The sequence below is a fragment of the Lepidochelys kempii genome, chromosome 2, assembly GCF_965140265.1.
Source record: "Lepidochelys kempii isolate rLepKem1 chromosome 2, rLepKem1.hap2, whole genome shotgun sequence".
NCBI lineage: Eukaryota > Metazoa > Chordata > Testudines > Cheloniidae > Lepidochelys > Lepidochelys kempii.
In genome coordinates this window covers 1,476,757-1,494,964 of record NC_133257.1, presented here as the reverse complement: position 1 = coordinate 1,494,964, position 18,208 = coordinate 1,476,757, and the positions used below count along the sequence as shown (strand labels likewise).

The 18,208-nt window shown below is 47.1% G+C and overlaps 1 protein-coding gene across 3 annotated transcripts in view; it reads right to left on the bottom strand.

Moving 5' to 3' along the window:
* Positions 1-16,010, bottom strand: part of LOC140906235 (sphingomyelin phosphodiesterase 5-like) — a 32,765-nt gene extending 16,755 nt beyond the window's left edge. The window contains exon 1 of one of the 3 annotated variants that reach the window (XM_073329801.1): positions 15,859-16,010. The gene's annotated coding sequence lies outside the window, so the exon portion shown is untranslated. Of the gene's footprint in view, positions 1-9,747; positions 9,808-11,006; positions 11,377-15,858 lie in introns of those variants that run through there. The other 2 variants (XM_073329800.1, XM_073329802.1) reach the window with 2 other exon arrangements.
* Between the last annotated feature and the right edge of the window lie 2,198 nt (positions 16,011-18,208).

Genomic DNA, 18,208 nt, shown 5'->3' with positions numbered 1-18,208 from the left:
CTATTTGCCAGAACTCTCCAGGAATAACTTTTGGCAACCCCCAGGCCATTGCTGCCTTTCGTTGCTTCCCTGTGTTGTGTAACATCATTCCGCCTTTCCACTCTCCCCTCAGAGTAGTTTGATCCCAATTAAACTCCATATATTTCTTCCATCCTGTAATTCGTTGATTCCATATATGAGGGTTTTTGAACCATTCCAAAGGCCATTGCCCATTACTTAACAGGGTAAGGCTGGTAGGCAGGACCCCATCCATCACGACTCTGGATGGCGGCCAACCACTGGCAACTTATCATCCCAATCTTTGCCAGTTTCTTGCACTGCTTTGCGTAAAGCTTGTTTAATAGTTTGATGAATCCATTCCACTGTCCCTGAGGATTGAGGATGATAGGGAATATGTAGTTGTTGTTTTATTCCTAAGGCTTTTAATAAACTTTTAATTACTCCTCCTACAAAATATGGCCCATTATCTGAATCAATTACTTTTGGAGTTCCACATCTACTGAACACTACTTCCCACAACTTTTTGGCAGTGGTCTCCGCAGTATGTTTTCTGGTGGGAATTGCCTCCACCCTCCCAGAAAAGGAGTCTACTATCACTAATGAATACTGATTCCCACTTTGGGTCTTAGGCAATTTATCAATATAATCAACCTGTATTCTACTCCATGGCCCCACAATTCTTTGGTGCAACAAGGGTCCTGAATTCGGTGGTCTGTTCCCAGCTGCTGCACACCTTATGCAATTTTTAACAAAGTTTTCTTTGTCCTCTTGCACCTTAGGCCATATTCCAATTTGTTTTACTTTAAAGAGAGTATTCTCTATTCCTTGGTGGGCCACAGAGTGACACAGGTTAATAAGCTCTTCTCTTTGAAGTTTCAGAGTAACAGCCGTGTTAGTCTGTATTCGCAAAAAGAAAAGGAGGACTTGTGGCACCTTAGAGACTAACCAATTTATTTGAGCATGAGCTTTCGTGAGCTACATCCGATGAAGTGAGCTGTAGCTCACGAAAGCTCATGCTCAAATAAATTGGTTAGTCTCTAAGGTGCCACAAGTCCTCCTGTTCTTCTTTGAAGTTTGTCAGGTACCCACTTTACCTCTCTTGTTTTCTTATTCACTGCATAGCCACCTTGTATATTTCAGTTTCCCCATCTTTCCTCAGGTTTAACCTCCTGTTTTATGGCTTGAGCTCTAGTAACTACCATAACTCCCTTTGCTGATAATTTTGTTAAAGAATCCGCTTTAACATTCCAATATTTATCATTCCCTTCTCGCTTTTGATGACCTTTAATATGTCTTACTCTTAATTTTCCTGGGTGTTTTTTCAACCAATCATAGATAGATTTCCAATCCCCCTTTTGGACAAATTTTTTTCCCTCAGCTGTTTCCCAATTATTCTTTTTCCAAATCCCAATCCGGTATAACAGTCCTTGTACCACAAAGTCTGAATCCATATAGACATAAAGACAGCCTGCTACATTATTCTTCTGTTTAAGCAGATCACTAAGAGCTCTGACCTCTGCTCCCTGAGCTGAAGTCATACTCCTAGAACCAGAAATAGTTTCCCCATCAATTTGTACAGCCGCATATCCCATATATTTCGTAGAGTTCTCACGGTATGAATGACCACTTGTAAACCAAACCTCTTTTTCTCTGAGGCTTAACACTTCATCTGCTGGGCACAGGTGCTGACTCCATGGGTGCTCAGGGGCTGGAGCACCCACGGGGAAAAATTGGTGGGTGCTCTGCACCCATGGGCAGCCAAGCTCCCCGCCCCCCCCCCCCCCCCTCAGCTCACTTCCACCTCCACCTCCTCCCCTGAGCATGCCACGTCCTCGCTTCTCCTCCCAGGCTTGCTGCCACGAAACAGCTGTTTCACAGCTTAACCAACTGTGGGAGGGATGGGGGAGGAGCGGGAACACGGCGCACTCAAGGGAAGAGGCGGGGAAGAAGCGGGGCTAGGGCGGAGATTTGGGGAAGGGGTCCAATAGGAGCAGGGAGGGGGTGGAGTTGGGGCGGAGCCTTTGGGGAAGGGGTTGGAATGGGGGTGGGGCAGAAGTGGAGTCGGGACGCGGGGCACGAGCACCCACCAGTGCCAGGAGAAGTTGGCACCTATGCTACCGGGGTTGCTTCTTCAACTAACTTCAATTCGGTTTCTGGAAGTGGGCATTCATGCTCCTCTCCTTCCATCAGGAGGGCATATGGTAACATGCTTGCTTGCTTGTTATTCTCATAAGTAACATCTCTGCTAGTTAACATCAAGGTCCATTGGGCCATCCTGGTATTTGTTACGCCTTCCCCTGCAGTTTTCCTGGTAAAATATACTTCAGGGGAGAGCGAGGTGTTTGTATGATAATGGCGGCTGGGCCAGCAGTCAAAGCAAAAGTTTCAGTGGCCCACACAGCAGCTAAACATTCTCCTTCACAGATCCCAAACTGCTGCTCCATAGGGGCTAATCTTCTAGACTCGTATGCTACCGGGATTAATTTTCTGTCCATTTCCTGCATCAGTATCACTGCTAGACTCTGTTAGGTTGCTGCCAACTTAATCACAAACAGCTTGTTTATCTCTGGGAATGTCAATCCTGGAGCTTGCATCAAGGCTTGTTTTAAATTACAAAAAGCTTTTTCTTGTTCAGGCCCCCACTCCCATTCTACTTTCTTTTTTAGTAAACGCCACAAGGATCCAGTTATAATGACAAAATTCCAGGTGTGTTTCCTTAAATAGTTAAACCCTCCTAACATCACCCTCAACGCATGAGAATCCTCTGGCCTTGGTAAATTCATTAATGATTTCACCTTTTGTTGACCTACCTGAATTCCTTGCTCCTCTAGGGTCATAGAATCATAGAATCTCAGGGTTGGAAGAGAACTCAGGAGGTTCCAGCCCCCAAATAGTTCTCACTCCTCTGCACTGATTGGGCTTTCTCTTTATTAGCCTTGAAACCCGTTTCCTGGATGAGTCTCTAGACTTTTTTAGTCCGCTCAGTCACCTCCTCTTCAGCGTCCCCCAACACTAATATGTCATCTACCTACGAGGTGACATTCTCCCGATCCTCTTTGGACAATTGATCCAGCATTCACCCCACTTGCTGGTGTGCAATAGCCGGAGAGTGATGTTGTCCCTGGTGAATTCTTTTAAATAAGTTCTGTTGTCCCTTAAATGTAAATGCAAAGCGGGCCCAAGAATCGGCATGCAATGGGATGGTGAAAAAACAATTTGCCAAATCTCTGACAGAGAACCATTCAGGGACCCCCCTGTGTTCTTGCCATTACTTGAGGTAGATCTGCTACTACTGAGGCCATGGGGGGGGGTCGCTTTATTAATTTGTCTAAAATCCACTGTCAATCTCCAATCTCCTGAAGCTTTTAATACGGGCCAAATTGGGCTCTTGTATGCGGAATTCCCCTTTTCAATCACTCCCTGTTCTCGTGATTCAATTATTTTCTCAATTCCCGCCTCTGCTTGCACAGGATATTTATATTGTCTCTGTGGTGGCACTTCATCCCCCACGATTTTAACACACGCTTTGATTTTACCACATTCTGCTTTATTCTTAATCCATACATCGGGAAACTCCTTTACCCACATCCTGATGATCTAGTATAATCTCCTCCACTGCTTCTACAGCACATATTCTTGGAATGTGCCCTGATGTCAGGACGCTCGCCATCCAGCCAGCCACACGCCACAGAACTCCATTCGTTAACTAAAACTAATCCAAAACTAACCCATTCCTCTTCAAAACAGGAGTCCCCAATATTACTGGCTCAGCCACCTGATCTATCTGAAGCATTTGTTCTTTACAACAAAAATCCCCCACTCTCTCTCTGGGTATAGCTACTTTGCCTGAATGACACATTTTTCCTGTCACTCCTTCCCCAATAAAGGAGGCTGCTGTAATAATCTCTGTCACATATCGAGTCAAATCACAACAAGAACAAATCATGTCAAACCAGCCTGAGAGCTTTCTTTGACAGGGCAACAAGCCTTGTGGATAGGTGGGAAGTGGTAGATGTGGTATATCTTGACTTTAGTGAGGCTTTTGATACTGTCTCGCAAGACCTTCTCAAACACAAACTAGGGAAATTCAACCTAGATGGAGCTACTATAAGGTGGGTGCATAACTGGTTGGAAAATCCTTCCCAGAGAGGAGTTATCAGTGGTTCACAGTAATGCTGGAAGGGCCTAACGAGTGGGGTCCCACAGGGATCGGTTCTGGGTCTGGGTCTGTTCCATATCTTCATCAATGATATCGATAATGGCATAGAGAGTACACTTATAAAGTTAGTGGACGATACCAAGCTGGGAGGGGTTGCAAGTGCTTTGGAAGATAGGATTAAAATTCAAAATGATCTGGGGCAAATTGGAGAAATGGTTTGAAGTAAATAGGATGAAATTCAATAAGGACAAATGCAAAGTAGTTCACTTAGGAAGGGGCAATCAGTTGCACACATACAAAATGGGAAATGACTGCCTAGGAAGGAGTGTTGTCAGACGCTACCGGTGTGGTGCTTTGTTCTGTTTAATGATACAGCTAAGGGTAGCCTAGAATTCCTCCTTACCTGTAAGGGGTTAAGAAGCTCAAATAACCTGGTTGTCACCTGAACAAAAGGACCAATGGGGAAAGAAGATACTTTCAAATCTTCAGGGTGGGTGGGGGAAGCTTTGTTTGTGCTCTGTGTTGTGTGTTCTCTGGGGAAGCAGAGAAGCATCAGGTCAGAAAACTCCTTCTCCTAAAATCATCCTAAAATGAGTCTCAATACTGCAAAAAGAGTAAATAAATAAGGCAAGGCATGTTAGATTATCTTTTGTTTTTAGCTTGTGAATTTTTCCTATGCTTAGAGGGAGGTTTATCCCTGTTTTTTATAACTTTAAAGTTTTGCCTAGAGGGGAATCCTCTGTGTTTTGAATCTGATTACCCTGTAATTACCTTCCACCCTGATTTTACAGAGGTGCTTCTTTTACTTTTTTTTTCTTTATAATAAAGTTCTGTTTTTTAAGAATCTGGTTTACCTATTTGGTTGGTAGATTATTCTCAAGCCTCCCCAGGAAAGAGGGTGAAGGGGTTGGGGGGATATTTTAGGGAACAGGAACTCCAAATGGTCCTTTTCCTGAATCTTTGTCTAACTCACTTGGTGGTGGCAGCAGTACCCATCCAAGGACATGAAAGGATTTGTGCCTTGGGGAAGTTTTTAACCTAAGCTGGTAGAAATAAGCTTACGGGGTCTTTCATGCAGGTCCCCCCATCTGTACCCTAGAGTTCAGAGTGGGGAGGGAACCTTGACAAATGTTGATAGCAGGCAGCTGCAAACGTGTGTTTGAATAACAAATAGAAAAACCCATAAAAAACAAAACAAAACTATGATTAATAAAAGAGAATTATTTTTGTTTGCAATTGCATTATTTGTTGAGGCAGAAATATATGTACATATATTTGTAACTGAAATCTTTTGAACTTTGCACAAAAAAATTGGTGTTAATAATACTATGATTATACCCCAACCATGATCTTAAAATAGTGTGATACCACATCTACATATATTTTTAAAGTTTTCAGATGACAAGTTTTCATAAAATTAACTTTTGTTGCAACAAAATAAAAATAATAAAAAGTAGTTACGTGACACACATACACATAACATACAACTGTGATGGAGCAGGGGCTGGGGCGGATTGACCTAGGGATGTCGCAGGGGAGTTTTACTGGGACTGTCTACATTGGGGATGGGGTAGCAGGGGCTGACTTCACTTGAGGGACGATACCTGAGCCTGTCACCTGAGCCAGGAGGGGGGTGGGGCCAGGTGACACCTTCTGCCCGGGAAATTAGACAAAGGCTGGAGGAGGAGCCGGGGGGTGGCTGGGGGAGACGGCTGGAGGGGGTTTCAGTTTGGAGCAGTCTGGGGAAACAGAGGCTGGGGTCTAAGCTCCCTGCCCCCAGAGGGACCTGACTGAGGGTCCTGTTTGCACCTACAAGCTCTGTCTGGACTGTGCTCCTGTCGTCTCTAATAAACCTTCTGTTCTACTGGCTGGCTGAGAGTCACGGGGAATCGCAGGAAGTGGGGGTGCAGGGTCCTGACTCCCGCACACTCCGTGACAACAACATACATGACACACAGGACTAACTTACAATGAAAAACAAATGGCTCCAGAATTCTATTTATAACTATATATAATAAGGCAAACAAAAATACAAAATAAACAAAAGGGTTAAACATTTAAATAGGGAAGTTATTACCTTGTTATTTAAAACTTTTAATAAAAAATGATAACATTCATATAATTATTTGCAAAATTTGTTGTATTAATTTAGTAACTCAAGGCATTTTGCATTACTTTATATTTAACATTATTTTAAAATGTTGCTCTATGGAAATAAGAAAAGCTCATGTTTTAAATATTAGTGAGTGGTTAGAACTAGAAACAGAGTGTGCATTTTTGTTGCTTGGCAACCATATCTTCAAGAAAGTTAGGAATAATTTTAGTTGTTGTATTCCTGAAGGTTAAAATAATTAATTTACTGGATTTTTATAAAGTAAAGTTTTTCTTGTTTTCTTTTTGTTTCTTGTTTTGTTCTGTTTTTAATTGATTTATTTTTTGGAGGTTTCTATAAAAACGATAACTTTTAACTTTTAAAACAAAGAGAGAGCCAAAGTGAGGAGAGGTGGGGGGAGGGGGGAGAAGAGCAACCTAGGAAGGTAGCGAGACCTGAGCCAGGAGAGATCAACTCTGAAGGTACAGGCAGCAGCTGCATCCGAGAGTGCTAAAGGAGTTGGCGGCTGTGATTGCAGAGCCATTGGCCATTATCTTTGAAAACTCATGGCGAACCGGGGAAGTCCCGGATGACTGGAAAAAGGCTAATGTAGTGCCAATCTTTAAAAAAGGGAAGAAGGAGGATCCTGGGAACAACAGGCCAGTCAGCCTCACCTCAGTCCCTGGAAAAATCATGGAGCATGTCCTCAAGGAATCAATTCTGCAGCACTTACATGAGAGGAAAGTGATCAGGAACAGTCAGCATGGATTCACCAAGGGCAAGTCATGCCTGACTAATCTAATTGCCTTCTATGACGAGATAACTGTCTCTGTGGATGAAGGGAAAGCAGTGGACATGTTGTTCCTTGACTTTAGCAAAGCTTTTGACACAGTCTCCCACAGTATTCTTGCCAGCAAGTGAAAGAAGTATGGGCTGGATGAATGGACTATAAGGTGGGTAGAAAGCTGGCTAGATTGTCGGGCTCAACGGGTAGTGATCAATGGCTCCATGTCTAGTTGGCAGCCGGTATCAAGTGCAGTGCCCCAGGGGTCAGTCCTGGGGCCGGTTTTGTTCAATATCTTCATTAATGATCTGGAGGATGGTATGGATTGCACCCTCAACAAGTTTTCAGATGACACTAAACTGGGAGGTGAGGTAGATACGCTGGAGGGTAGGGATAGGATACAGAGGGACCTAGACAAATTGGAGGATTGGGCCAAAAGAAATCTGATGAGGTTCAACAAGGACAAGTGCAGAGTCCTGCACTTAGGATGGAAGAATCCAATGCACCACTACAGACTAGGGACCGAATGGCTCGGCAGCAGTTCTGCGGAAAAGGACCTAGGGGTTACAGTGGACGAGAAGCTGGATATGAGTCAACAGTGTGCCCTTGTTGCCAAGAAGGCCAATGGCATTTTGGGATGTATAAGCAGGGGCATTGCCCGCAGATCGAGGGATGTGATCGTTCCCCTCTATTTGACATTGGTGAGGCCTCATCTGGAGTACTGTGTCCAGTTTTGGGCCCCACACTACAAGAAAGATGTGGAAAAATTGGAAAGAGTCAGCGGAGGGCAACAAAAATGATTAGGGGACTGGAACACATGACTTATGAGGAGAGGCTGAGGGAACTGGGGATGTTTAATCTGCGGAAGAGAAGAATGAGGGGGGATTTGATAGCTGCATTCAACTACCTGAAAGGGGGTTCCAAAGAGGATGGCTCTAGACTATTCTCAGTGGTAGCAGATGACAGAAGAAGGAGTAATGGTCTCAAGTTGCAGTGGGGGAGGTTTAGGTTGGATATTCGGAAAAACATTTTCACCAGGAGGGTGGTGAAACACTGGAATGGGTTACCTAGGGAGGTGGTAGAATCTCCTTCCTTAGAAGTTTTTAAGGTCAGGCTTGACAAAGCCCTGGCTGGGATGATTTAGTTGGGGATTGGTCCTGCTTTGAGCAGGGGGTTGGACTAGATGACCTCCTGAGGTCCCTTCCAACCCTGATCTTCTATGATTCTATGACCAGTCTCTCCCCTGGAAATGGGTCCTGAGGCGTGGGGGACGGTAACTAGAGTAAGGTGGGATTCAAATGGGAGGCCTAGGACAACTCTCCATTGTGGGAGATAATGGCCCCAAAGATGCCCTATTGGATAGCGGGGCTGGTGTGAATATTGTAAATAGAACCGTAGGACTGGCAGGGACTCGAGAGGTTGTCTAGTCAGTCCCCTGCACTCGTGGCAGGACTAAGTATTCTCTAGCCCATCCCTGACACGGGTTTGTCCAACCTGCTCTTAAACATCCCCAAGGACGGAGACTCCACAACCTCCCTGGGCAATTTATTCCAGAGCTTATCCACCCTGACAGTTAGGAAGTTTTTCCTAATGTCCAACCTAAACCTCCCTTGCTGCAATTTAAGCCCATTGCTTCTTGTCCTAGCCTCACAGGTTAAGGAAAACAATTTTTCTCCCTCCTCCTTTTAACAACCTTTTATATACTTGAAAACTATGTCATGTCCCCCTCAGTCTTCTCTTCTGCAGCCTAAAGAATCCCCATTTTTTCAATCTTTCCTCATAGGTCATGTTTTCTAGACCTTTCATCATTTTTGTCGCTCTTCTCTGGACTTTCTCCAATTTGTCCACATCTTTTCTGAAATGTGGCGCCCAGAACTGGACACAATCCTCCAGTTGAGGCCTAATTAGCGTGGAGTAGAGCTGAAGAATTACTTCTCCTGTCATGCTTACAACACTCCTGCTAATACAGCCCAGTATGATGTTCGCTTTTTTTGCAATAGCGTTACACTGTTGACTCATATTTAGCTTGTGATCCACTATGACCCCCAGATCCCTTTCCGCAGTACTCCTTGTAGTAAGATGAGGCCCTGAAACATAAACCCTTGGTATCAGAGCCCCGGGATGAGGCCTGAGGCCTGAGCTAAAGTAATGGTCAAGACTTTGCTGACATAAAGCAAAGTTAAGCTGTGAGCCAGAGGCAGGCCCGGCTCACAGAAGCTGGCAAAGAAAGGGGTGATGCTGCAGAAAGATACATACCTGAAAGGTCCTGGACACTAGATATCAGAACATCCTGGTATGAACACATTCCCCAGAGATAACAAGGAACAGGCGACCCCTCCTAAAGACAGGGTCAGAAGGACAATATGATGGATGGGGTTGTTTTGTTCAAACCAACATGTACAAGGTGAGAGGCGGCACCTTGTTACGTAGAGGGGTTGTACCTTACTGCGTAGGGGGTTGTACCTTGTTACGTAGAGGGGCTGCACCTCAGTATGGCAGGAGTGATGGGTGGCGTGTTTGCACCTGTGTATAAGATGCATCCCTGGGGCGGTGTCTCTGTCCGGCCTAGGGGGCAGTGGAGTGTCCCGCCGCTGACTGAGCCGGTCCATTCTCAGGGAGCACATATGTTACTAGCAGAACAGTAGACATCTGATCCGGGGAGCTAGAGACTGTGTTTCGTTTGACAATAAACCGGGCCAGGTGCCTTCGTACCTTATCAGAGTCTGTGGTCATTGGGGCTTCTCTCGGGGTCTGCTGTGTCAGCCTTCTGCGCAGAGCCGGGGCAGCACACAGAGGGAACACGCACGCAGCCGACTGTTATCAACACTGGACAGAGCAGAGCACTGCACCGGTGGCGTCTGACAACATTGGTGACCCCAACCGCTGATCTGGTAAGTAAGCGAGCTGTCTGCTGTAGGAATCACACTCTAACACGACAGAAAACCATGAGCTAGGGAACCCCCTTAACCCCTCCCTGCAAATCCCCACAACGTTTAAAAAATATAATGGGGAAGAAACACGTAATGAAATTCGTAAGGTTAGGGCAGAGATTGTAGCCTTAAAATGTAAAATATTGCAAACTATAACCATGGCTGTTAAATGGTTAAAACAACATGCCACAAAATTGGTGGAGCAAGTAACAGTAACAAAGAAAGCTAAAAAAATCAAAAGAAGCTACACAGCCCTAGAATGCTCCCACCTCCCTCGCAGGGCGGCAAGCAGCCCAGAGACAACCGGCACAGGAACCGAATAAAACCTTGGAAACAGCTACAAGAAACCACCAAAAAATACGTGTCTCGTCCCCTGTTCTAAGTATTGGTGGTAAAGAGCAGGCTTCAGGTAGCTCCCCTGTGCCTGAGGAATGGGGACAGAAGTGGAAAAAGGTGACCCTAACAAAATTAAAAGATGAAACAGGGTCCACTAGTGCAACCACTACCTTATGGTAAAATCCAGGTTCTGGTGAAACCCAACCCGGGACCGAGACTGGTGCCTGGCAGAACGGGACTAGTAAGTGCACAGATGAAAAAAGTGGCACACAACACTTTCACTGAATTGGTAAATCAAATAAAGGAAAAAATGAAACAGTTCACAAAGCACATTAGAAAACAGACACTGCGACTCAATCGCAGGGGAGTGAATGAAAAAGAATTTAAAAGTAAAAATCCGAAATTCAGTAGGTTAATGTCTAGAATTGATGCATTAACACATGGAGTTGCCCAAAAACAGTCAATTGCAGCCAAAAAGGGCACTCCCGCCATCCGTCTGGCACGCACACAAACGCAACGGACACTGGGGAACAAATTCGGATTTTACAAGAGCATGTAACTATCCCCACACCCCTCTCAGAGCCAGGATAAAAACCAGGGGCGCGGTTCTCAACTGTGCAGGTTCCCGACGGCTTTGACCCACGGAACCACACGCCACACTCATACCTAAAAGTAGACCCTTCTTTCTCAAATATTTGTACATACCAGTTAAGATTTTTCCTTTAGATGCTTTCTCAGTTTGCTAAACTTGCTGCTGCTGCCTGTACCTTCAGAGTTGATCTCTCCTGGCTCAGGTCTCGCTACCTTCCTAGGTTGCTCCAGTCAGCTGGTGCAGAAGCGGATTGAAACGATCGGTTGCAACTGCTAACGGCAGTTAACAGTCCTGCAATTTCACATTTGAGTTCCTCCAGAACTCTTGGGTGAATCCCATCTGGTCCTGGTGACTTATTCCTGTTTAGATTAGTAATTCGTTCCACAATCTCCTTTAATGACACCTCAATCGGGGACAGTTCCTCAGATTTATCACCTAAAAGGAATGGTTCAGGTTTGGGAATCTCCCTCACACCCTCAGCCATGCAAAGATTCATTTACTTTCTCTGCAATTGCTTAATCTTCCCTGAGTGCTCCTTTAGCATCTCGATCGTCCAGTGGCCCCACTGGTTGTTTAGCAGGCTTCCTGCTTCTAATTTTCTTAAAATTTTCTGCTGTTACTCTTTGAGTCTTTGGCTAACTGTTCTTCGAATTCTTTTTCAGCCTTCCCAATTCTGTTTTTACACTTCACTTGCCAGAGTTTGTGTGCCTTTCTATTTTCCTCACTAGGATTTAACTTCCACTTTTTTACAGATGACTTTTTGCCTCTAACCACTTCCTTTATTTTGTTTTTTAGCCACGGTGGCACGTTTTTGTTTCTCTTACTGTGTTTTTTAATTTGGGGTATACATTTAAGATGAGCCTCCATTATGTTGTCTTTGAAAAGTTTCCATGCAGCTTGCAGGGATTTCACTTTGGGTGCTCTACCTTTTAATTTCTGTTTAACTAACCTCCCCATTTTTGCATAGTTCCCCTTTCTGAAATTAAATCCTACAATGTTGGGCCACTGTGGTGTTCCCCTCACCACAGGGATGTTAAATTTAATTATATTATGCTCACTATTACCAAGCGGGTCAGCTATATTCACCCCTTGGACCTGATCCTGTGCTCCACTGAGGACTGACTCAAGAATGGCCTCTCCTCTGGTGGGTTCCAGGACTGGCTGCTCCAAGAAGCAGTCATCTAAGGTGCGAAGAAACTTTATCTCTGCACCCTGTCCTGAGGTGACATGTACCCAGTCAACGTGGGGATAGTTGAAATCCCCCATTATTATTATGGAGCATTTTATTTTTATAGCCTCTTTAATCTCCCTGAGCATTTCACAGTCACTCTCACCAACCTGGTCAGGTGGTCGGTAATATATCCCTACTGCTATATTCTGATTATTCGAGCATGGAATTTCTATCCATAGAGGTTCTATGGCACAGTTTGATTCATTTACTATTTTTACTTTATTTGATTCTACGCTTTCTTTCACATATAGTGCCACTCCCCGACCTGAACGACCTGTTCTGTCCTTCTGAGACATTCTGTACCCTGGTGTTACTGTGCCCCATTGATTATCCTCGATCCACCAATCTGATTCCATGTCGCTCTTAAGAAAAGCCAACCCCGGGGATCTCTGCAAGCGGGACCCCGTCAGAGATTCAAAGTCATGAGACAGACTCCCAAAATCCTGAGATCCAGAAACCCTCCAGTCCGGTCTTTTCATCCAGCTTTCGCCTTTTCCACTCCTCTGTCAGCCAGGGGGAGAAGTTCAGTTGAAATGCCAACTGCTAATGCCCACCGCCATGCCCCTCTCTCCCCCCGGCCTGCTGGCTCCTCCACTTACCCTCTCCCAGCCCGGAGCCCAGGGAACTGCTGGCTGTCTTCCAGCACTGGCCAGCCTTCCCCTCCCGCTTAGTCCTGTGATAAGAGTCAGGCTGGGACCCGCCGACCTCCCGACGCAGCACCGTGGCCCTGGCCACGGCCCTCAGGGCACCGGGTGGACGAGTCGCACACACGGCACAGAATGGTAACGTGCCTTGACGGCTCCCCTCAGTGCCAGCCCCACAGAACAGCTGCCGTGGGGCTGGGCTGGCCTTTGGCAAGAAGCAATGTTCCCTGACATCCGCTGCCCCCGGCCTGAGACTGGGCAGCACCTCCCCCTTTCTGCCCAGCCCCACTGGTCTGGGCCCCCCGTCCCTCTCCTCCCCTCCATCCTGCCCCCACTACTCTGGGCCCCTCCCGTCCCTCCCCCTGCCCTGCCCCACTGCTCCAGGCCCCCCACTGCTCTGGGCCCCCTACCCATCCCGCTCTGGACCCCCTGTCCGTCCCCATCCCCCATACTGCCCCCACTGCTCCAGATCTCCCTCCACTCCCCTCCTCTCCCCCCATCCTGCCATCACTGTTTCAAGGACCAAAGGTCCACCTAGCCAGCATCCTGTCTGCCGACAGCGGCCAATGCCAGGGGCCCCAGAGGGAATGAACAGAACAGGGAATCGTCAAGTGATCCATCCCATCGCCCATTCCCAGCTTCTGGAAAACAGAGGCTAGGGACACCATCCCTGTCCATCCTGGCTAACAGCCATTGATGGACGTATCCTCCAGGAACTTATCTAGTTCCTTCTTGAACCCTATGAGCGTCTTGGCCTTCACAACATCCGCTGGCAAACAATTCCACAGGTTGACTGTGTGTTGTGTGAAAAAATACTTCCTTTTGTGTGTGTTAACCCTGCTGCCTGTTACTTTTACTGGGTGACCCCTCACTCTTGTGTTATGTGAAAGGGTAAATCACACTTCCTTATTTACTTGCTCCACACCTGTCATGATTTTATAGACCTCTATCATATCCCCCCTTAGTCGTCGCTTTTCCATGCTGAAAAGTCCCACTCTTATTAATCTCTCCTCATATGGCAGCTGTTCCAGACCCCGAATAATTTTTGTTGCCCTTTTCTGAAACTTTTCCAATTCCAATAGATCTTTTTTGAAATGGGGTGGCTACATCCGCACGCAGTATTCAAGGTGTGGACGTACCATGGATTTATACAGAGGCAATAGGATATTTTCTGTCTTACTCTCTATCCCTTTCTTAATGATTCCCAACTTTCTGTTCGTTTTTTGGCTGCGGCTGCACAGTGAGTGGATGTTTTCAGAGAACTCTCCACAATGACTCCAAGATCTTTCTTGAGTGGTAACAGCTAATTTAGACCCCGTCATTGTATATGTATAGTTGGGATTATGTTTTCCAGTGTGCATTACTTTGCATTTATCAACATTGAATTTCATCTGCCATTTGGTTGCCCAGTCACCCAGTTTTGTGAGATCCTTTTGTAGCCCTTCATAGTTTGCTTTGGACTTAACTATCTTGAGTAGTTTTGTATCATCTTCAAATTTTGCCACCTCAGTGTTTACCCCTTTTTCCAGATCATTTATGAATATGCTGAATAGGACTGATCCCAGTACAGACCCCTGGGGGACACCACTATTTACCTCTCTCCATTCTGAAAACTGACCATTTATTTCCACCCTTTGTCTCCTGTCTTTTAACCAGCTGCTGATCCATGAGAGGACCTTCCCCCTTATCCCATGACTGCTTACTTTGCTTAAGAGCCTTTGGTGAGGGACATTGTCAAAGGCTTTCTCAAAGGCCAAGTACACTATATCCACTGGATCACCCTCGTCCACATGCTTGTTGACCTCCTCAAAGAATTCTAGTAGATTGGTGAGGCAGGATTTCCCTTTACAGAAGCCATGTTGACTCTTCCCCAACAAATCATGTTCATCTGTGTGTCTGATAATTCTGCTCTTTACTATAGTTTCAACCAATTTGTCCGGTACTGAAGTCAGGCTTACCAGCCTGTAATTGCTGGGATCGGTTCTGGAGACTTTTTTAAAAATTTGACATCTGCCACGGAGTCGCAGGCTGGGTGCTCTGGAGCTGCTCTGAATGAAGGCAGGCAGGACTCTGGGGCAGCATCTCCCCTCTGGGCACACTTTCATCAGGACAAGAAGCCTCCTCGGCTTCAGAGCTTCCTGGGTCTGACCTCAGAGCGTTCAGCTCCCTGTTCGCTCCATGAACTCCCTGCAGTGAGTCCCCCCGGATGGGACACCTGGGGAAGCCTTCCACTCCCCCAAAGCGCCCTGCTCCCTACTCTGCAGTCAGCAGTGACTCTTAGCCAGCGTGTAACACAGAAGTTTTATTAGTCACCAGGAGCAAAGTGTAGAACAGAGCTTGTTAGCACAGAAAGCAGGAACATTCAGCAAAGTCCCTCCTGGGATGGGGGATCCTGAGCCCCGAACCCTGGGCTCTCCCCTCTTCAGTCCCCCAGCCGATGACTGCCCAGCCTCCGACACACCCATTGCCCCTTCTCCATCCATTGTCTCTTTCCCGGGGAATCAGGTCATCTGGCCTCCACCTCTCTCCTTGTTCCAACTTGTTGCAGCTGGCTGGCTCCTGGTAGAGGGTCCTGGGCCATCAGTTGCCAGGTTACAGAGTGTCCAGTCATTATCTATGCGCAGGCAGCCAGCCACACCTGCCCACTAGGGTCTCTGCAAAAATCACACACCCTTGTCCCACCACCTAGGCATTTGTGTAATACACAGGGGAAAGGACAGTATTCATGCAAAACATAAAGGAAAAACCTCCCACTTTGTCACAACGTCACATTAGCTATTCTCCACTCGTCTGGTACGAGGCTGATTTAAACAAGAGGTTACATACCACAGTATGTAAAAGCATCTAAAAGCATGAATTAGACACAAATCCCTTATCGTAAATTAAAGAGCATTTAAAATGACAGTAGCGTACAGTTTAAATGATTCTAAGTGATGTGCTCTTCCCCGGGGAATCAGTCTGTGACAGATCATTGACACCAATTCTCAGAAATACTTTGTTTTAAGTAGGAAAATCACATTTCACACACACATCCCCCCCCCACACACACACACTCTATGCTTCTGCCCTAGTTCAGGGGAACAAGCTTACACCATCTGTTGATTCCGGTGCTTTGGCTACTGTCACTGCTGCTTGTTTCTGCGACTCTTGCAGCCTGGCTAGCTCCTGCTCAGCATCGTCTCTCGCTGGGCTACCCTTGCAGCGTCGCTTCTTGCTTTTCCAGCAGCTCGTCTTGCTGGCTCCTGACTGTTTAACTGCTTGTTGATTGTCTGCCTTTTATACTGTCCTATTGGAACTTCCTTTTATAATGCTATTTTTAACCTCTACCGAGCATGCTCACGAAGACACTTGCCTTCATCTTGGTTAGCTGTGCAAGCCGTCCTGAGTTGGCTCCAGCCAGTTGGGCTGAGGCTGCTTGGCCTCTGGGTCACCCCTTCCTGCACAGACTCTGCATTAGCTCATGCGGGACTTGCTCTCTTGTGCTGGTTTCTTCCTTCAGAATGATTATTGCTTCTCCCCTGCGGCTCGTGCTCCAGGCCTTTCACTACGGGCCATGCCTCATCGTGTGTCATTTGTACTACGGAGCGTGCTCAGCCCAGAGAGCTCCCCTGCTACGTCCCATGGTACGGGACGCACCATTTCTCCATAGTGAAGTGACTCCTGATTAGTCAAAAGGGAAACTGGAGACACTAAATGGAGTCGGGAACTTCTCCCCTCTCCACCATTCCTGTCCTGCCTTCCCCTGCTCCATCCTGTCCTGCCCCGACACACCGGATTCCTCTGCAGCCCCTAAATCTGGTGCCTACTCTCCCAGCCCCCTTTCCCAGGGTCTCTGCTGCTCCTCACAGCCCCGTGCCCTCTCCAGCCCCCAATCCATGGAGTGGCACCATTTTGCCCGTGATGGTGGCTTCAGCCTTACTGCACACGGTGGGAGGAGGCAGCTATCTTTGTTAAGGGCACCTCCCTTCCCCTTGCCAAGGGAGCACAGGGAAATGGCATCCACCTTGCCGGTGTCAGCCCCATGGACAGCAATGGGAGAGGGCGGCCATTCTGGATAAGGAAAAAGTCACCAGTTGTTTTCATGAGACTGGTAAAAAATCCCAAAATTGCAAGAACCGCAATGTTTGTTGTGGGGACAGTTTGACCATGTGCTTGATTGGTGGTTTGAAAAGTGTGACTTGGGAGCGCTTTGTTCCAGGTGAGCCTTGCGTGGGCCTGACTGCATAAAAAAGCCAGTCAGCTGTGAACCAGCAGAGCAGAGACCAGCAGAGCGGCTAACAGAGGGAGTTTCCCTGGGGAGAGCCCACTGAGGCTTACATCTGGCCGGCTTCTCAGTGTAATTACTACAACTCCTGAGGCAGCTCGTAGAAGAAAGGTAATATGGATGGGGGGTTTTCAGCTGTTGTGACCTGCACTGGATGTGCCATGTTTGTCTTTCTTCCACAGGACAGAAGCGACTTTGTCTGTACGAAGTGCAAGCTGGTCTCCATATTGGAAGAGAAGGTTCAAGGTCTGGAACAACAGGTATCGACCCTGCGTTGCATAAGAGAAACTGAAGATTTTCTGGACAGACGTCAGGATATGCTTCTACGGGCACAATGTTCTGAAGATTCAGAGCAGGCTGCGCAGCGGGGACAGGAGGATGGTGACGAAGTTTGGCAGCATGTGACCTCCAGAAGAAGAAAGGGGAGTGTCCATGTACCAGCAGGGCAGATATAGGTAAGCAACCGTTTTTATGTTCTCTCCACAGGTACGAATGCGGAGAGTGGCCCAGATGATACATCTGAGGGAAGGGAGCAGAAGGAGACTCCACCGATTGGAAGGCATGAGATCCACTGTCCTAGGGATGGGGGTTCCACGACCACCGCTCCCAAGAGAAGGAGGCGGGTGGTGGTGGTCGGAGACTCTCTCCTCAGAGGGACTGAGTCATCTATCTGCCGCCCCGACCAGGAAAACCGAGAAGTCTGCTCCTTGCCAGGAGCTAGGATTCACGATGTGACAGAGAGACTGCCAAGACTCATCAAGCCCTCGGATCGCTACCCCTTCCTGCTTCTCCATGAGGGCACCAATGATACTGCCAAGAATGACCTTGAGTGGATCACTGCAGACTACGTGGCTCTGGGAAGGAGGATAAAGGAGTTTGAGGCACAAGTGGTGTTCTCGTCCATCCTCCCCGTGGAAGGAAAAGGCCGGGGCAGGGACCGTCGAATTGTGGAAGTCAACGAATGGCTACGCAGGTGGTGTTGGAGAGAAGGCTTTGGATTCTTTGACCATGGGATGGTGTTACATGAAGGAGTGCTAGGCAGAGACGGGCTCCACCTAACGAAGAGAGGGAAGAGCATCTTTGTGAGCAGGCTGGCTAACCTAGTGAGGGGGGCTTTAAACTAGGTTCACTGGGGGAAGGAGACAAAAGCCCTGAGGTAGGTGGGGAAGCGGGATA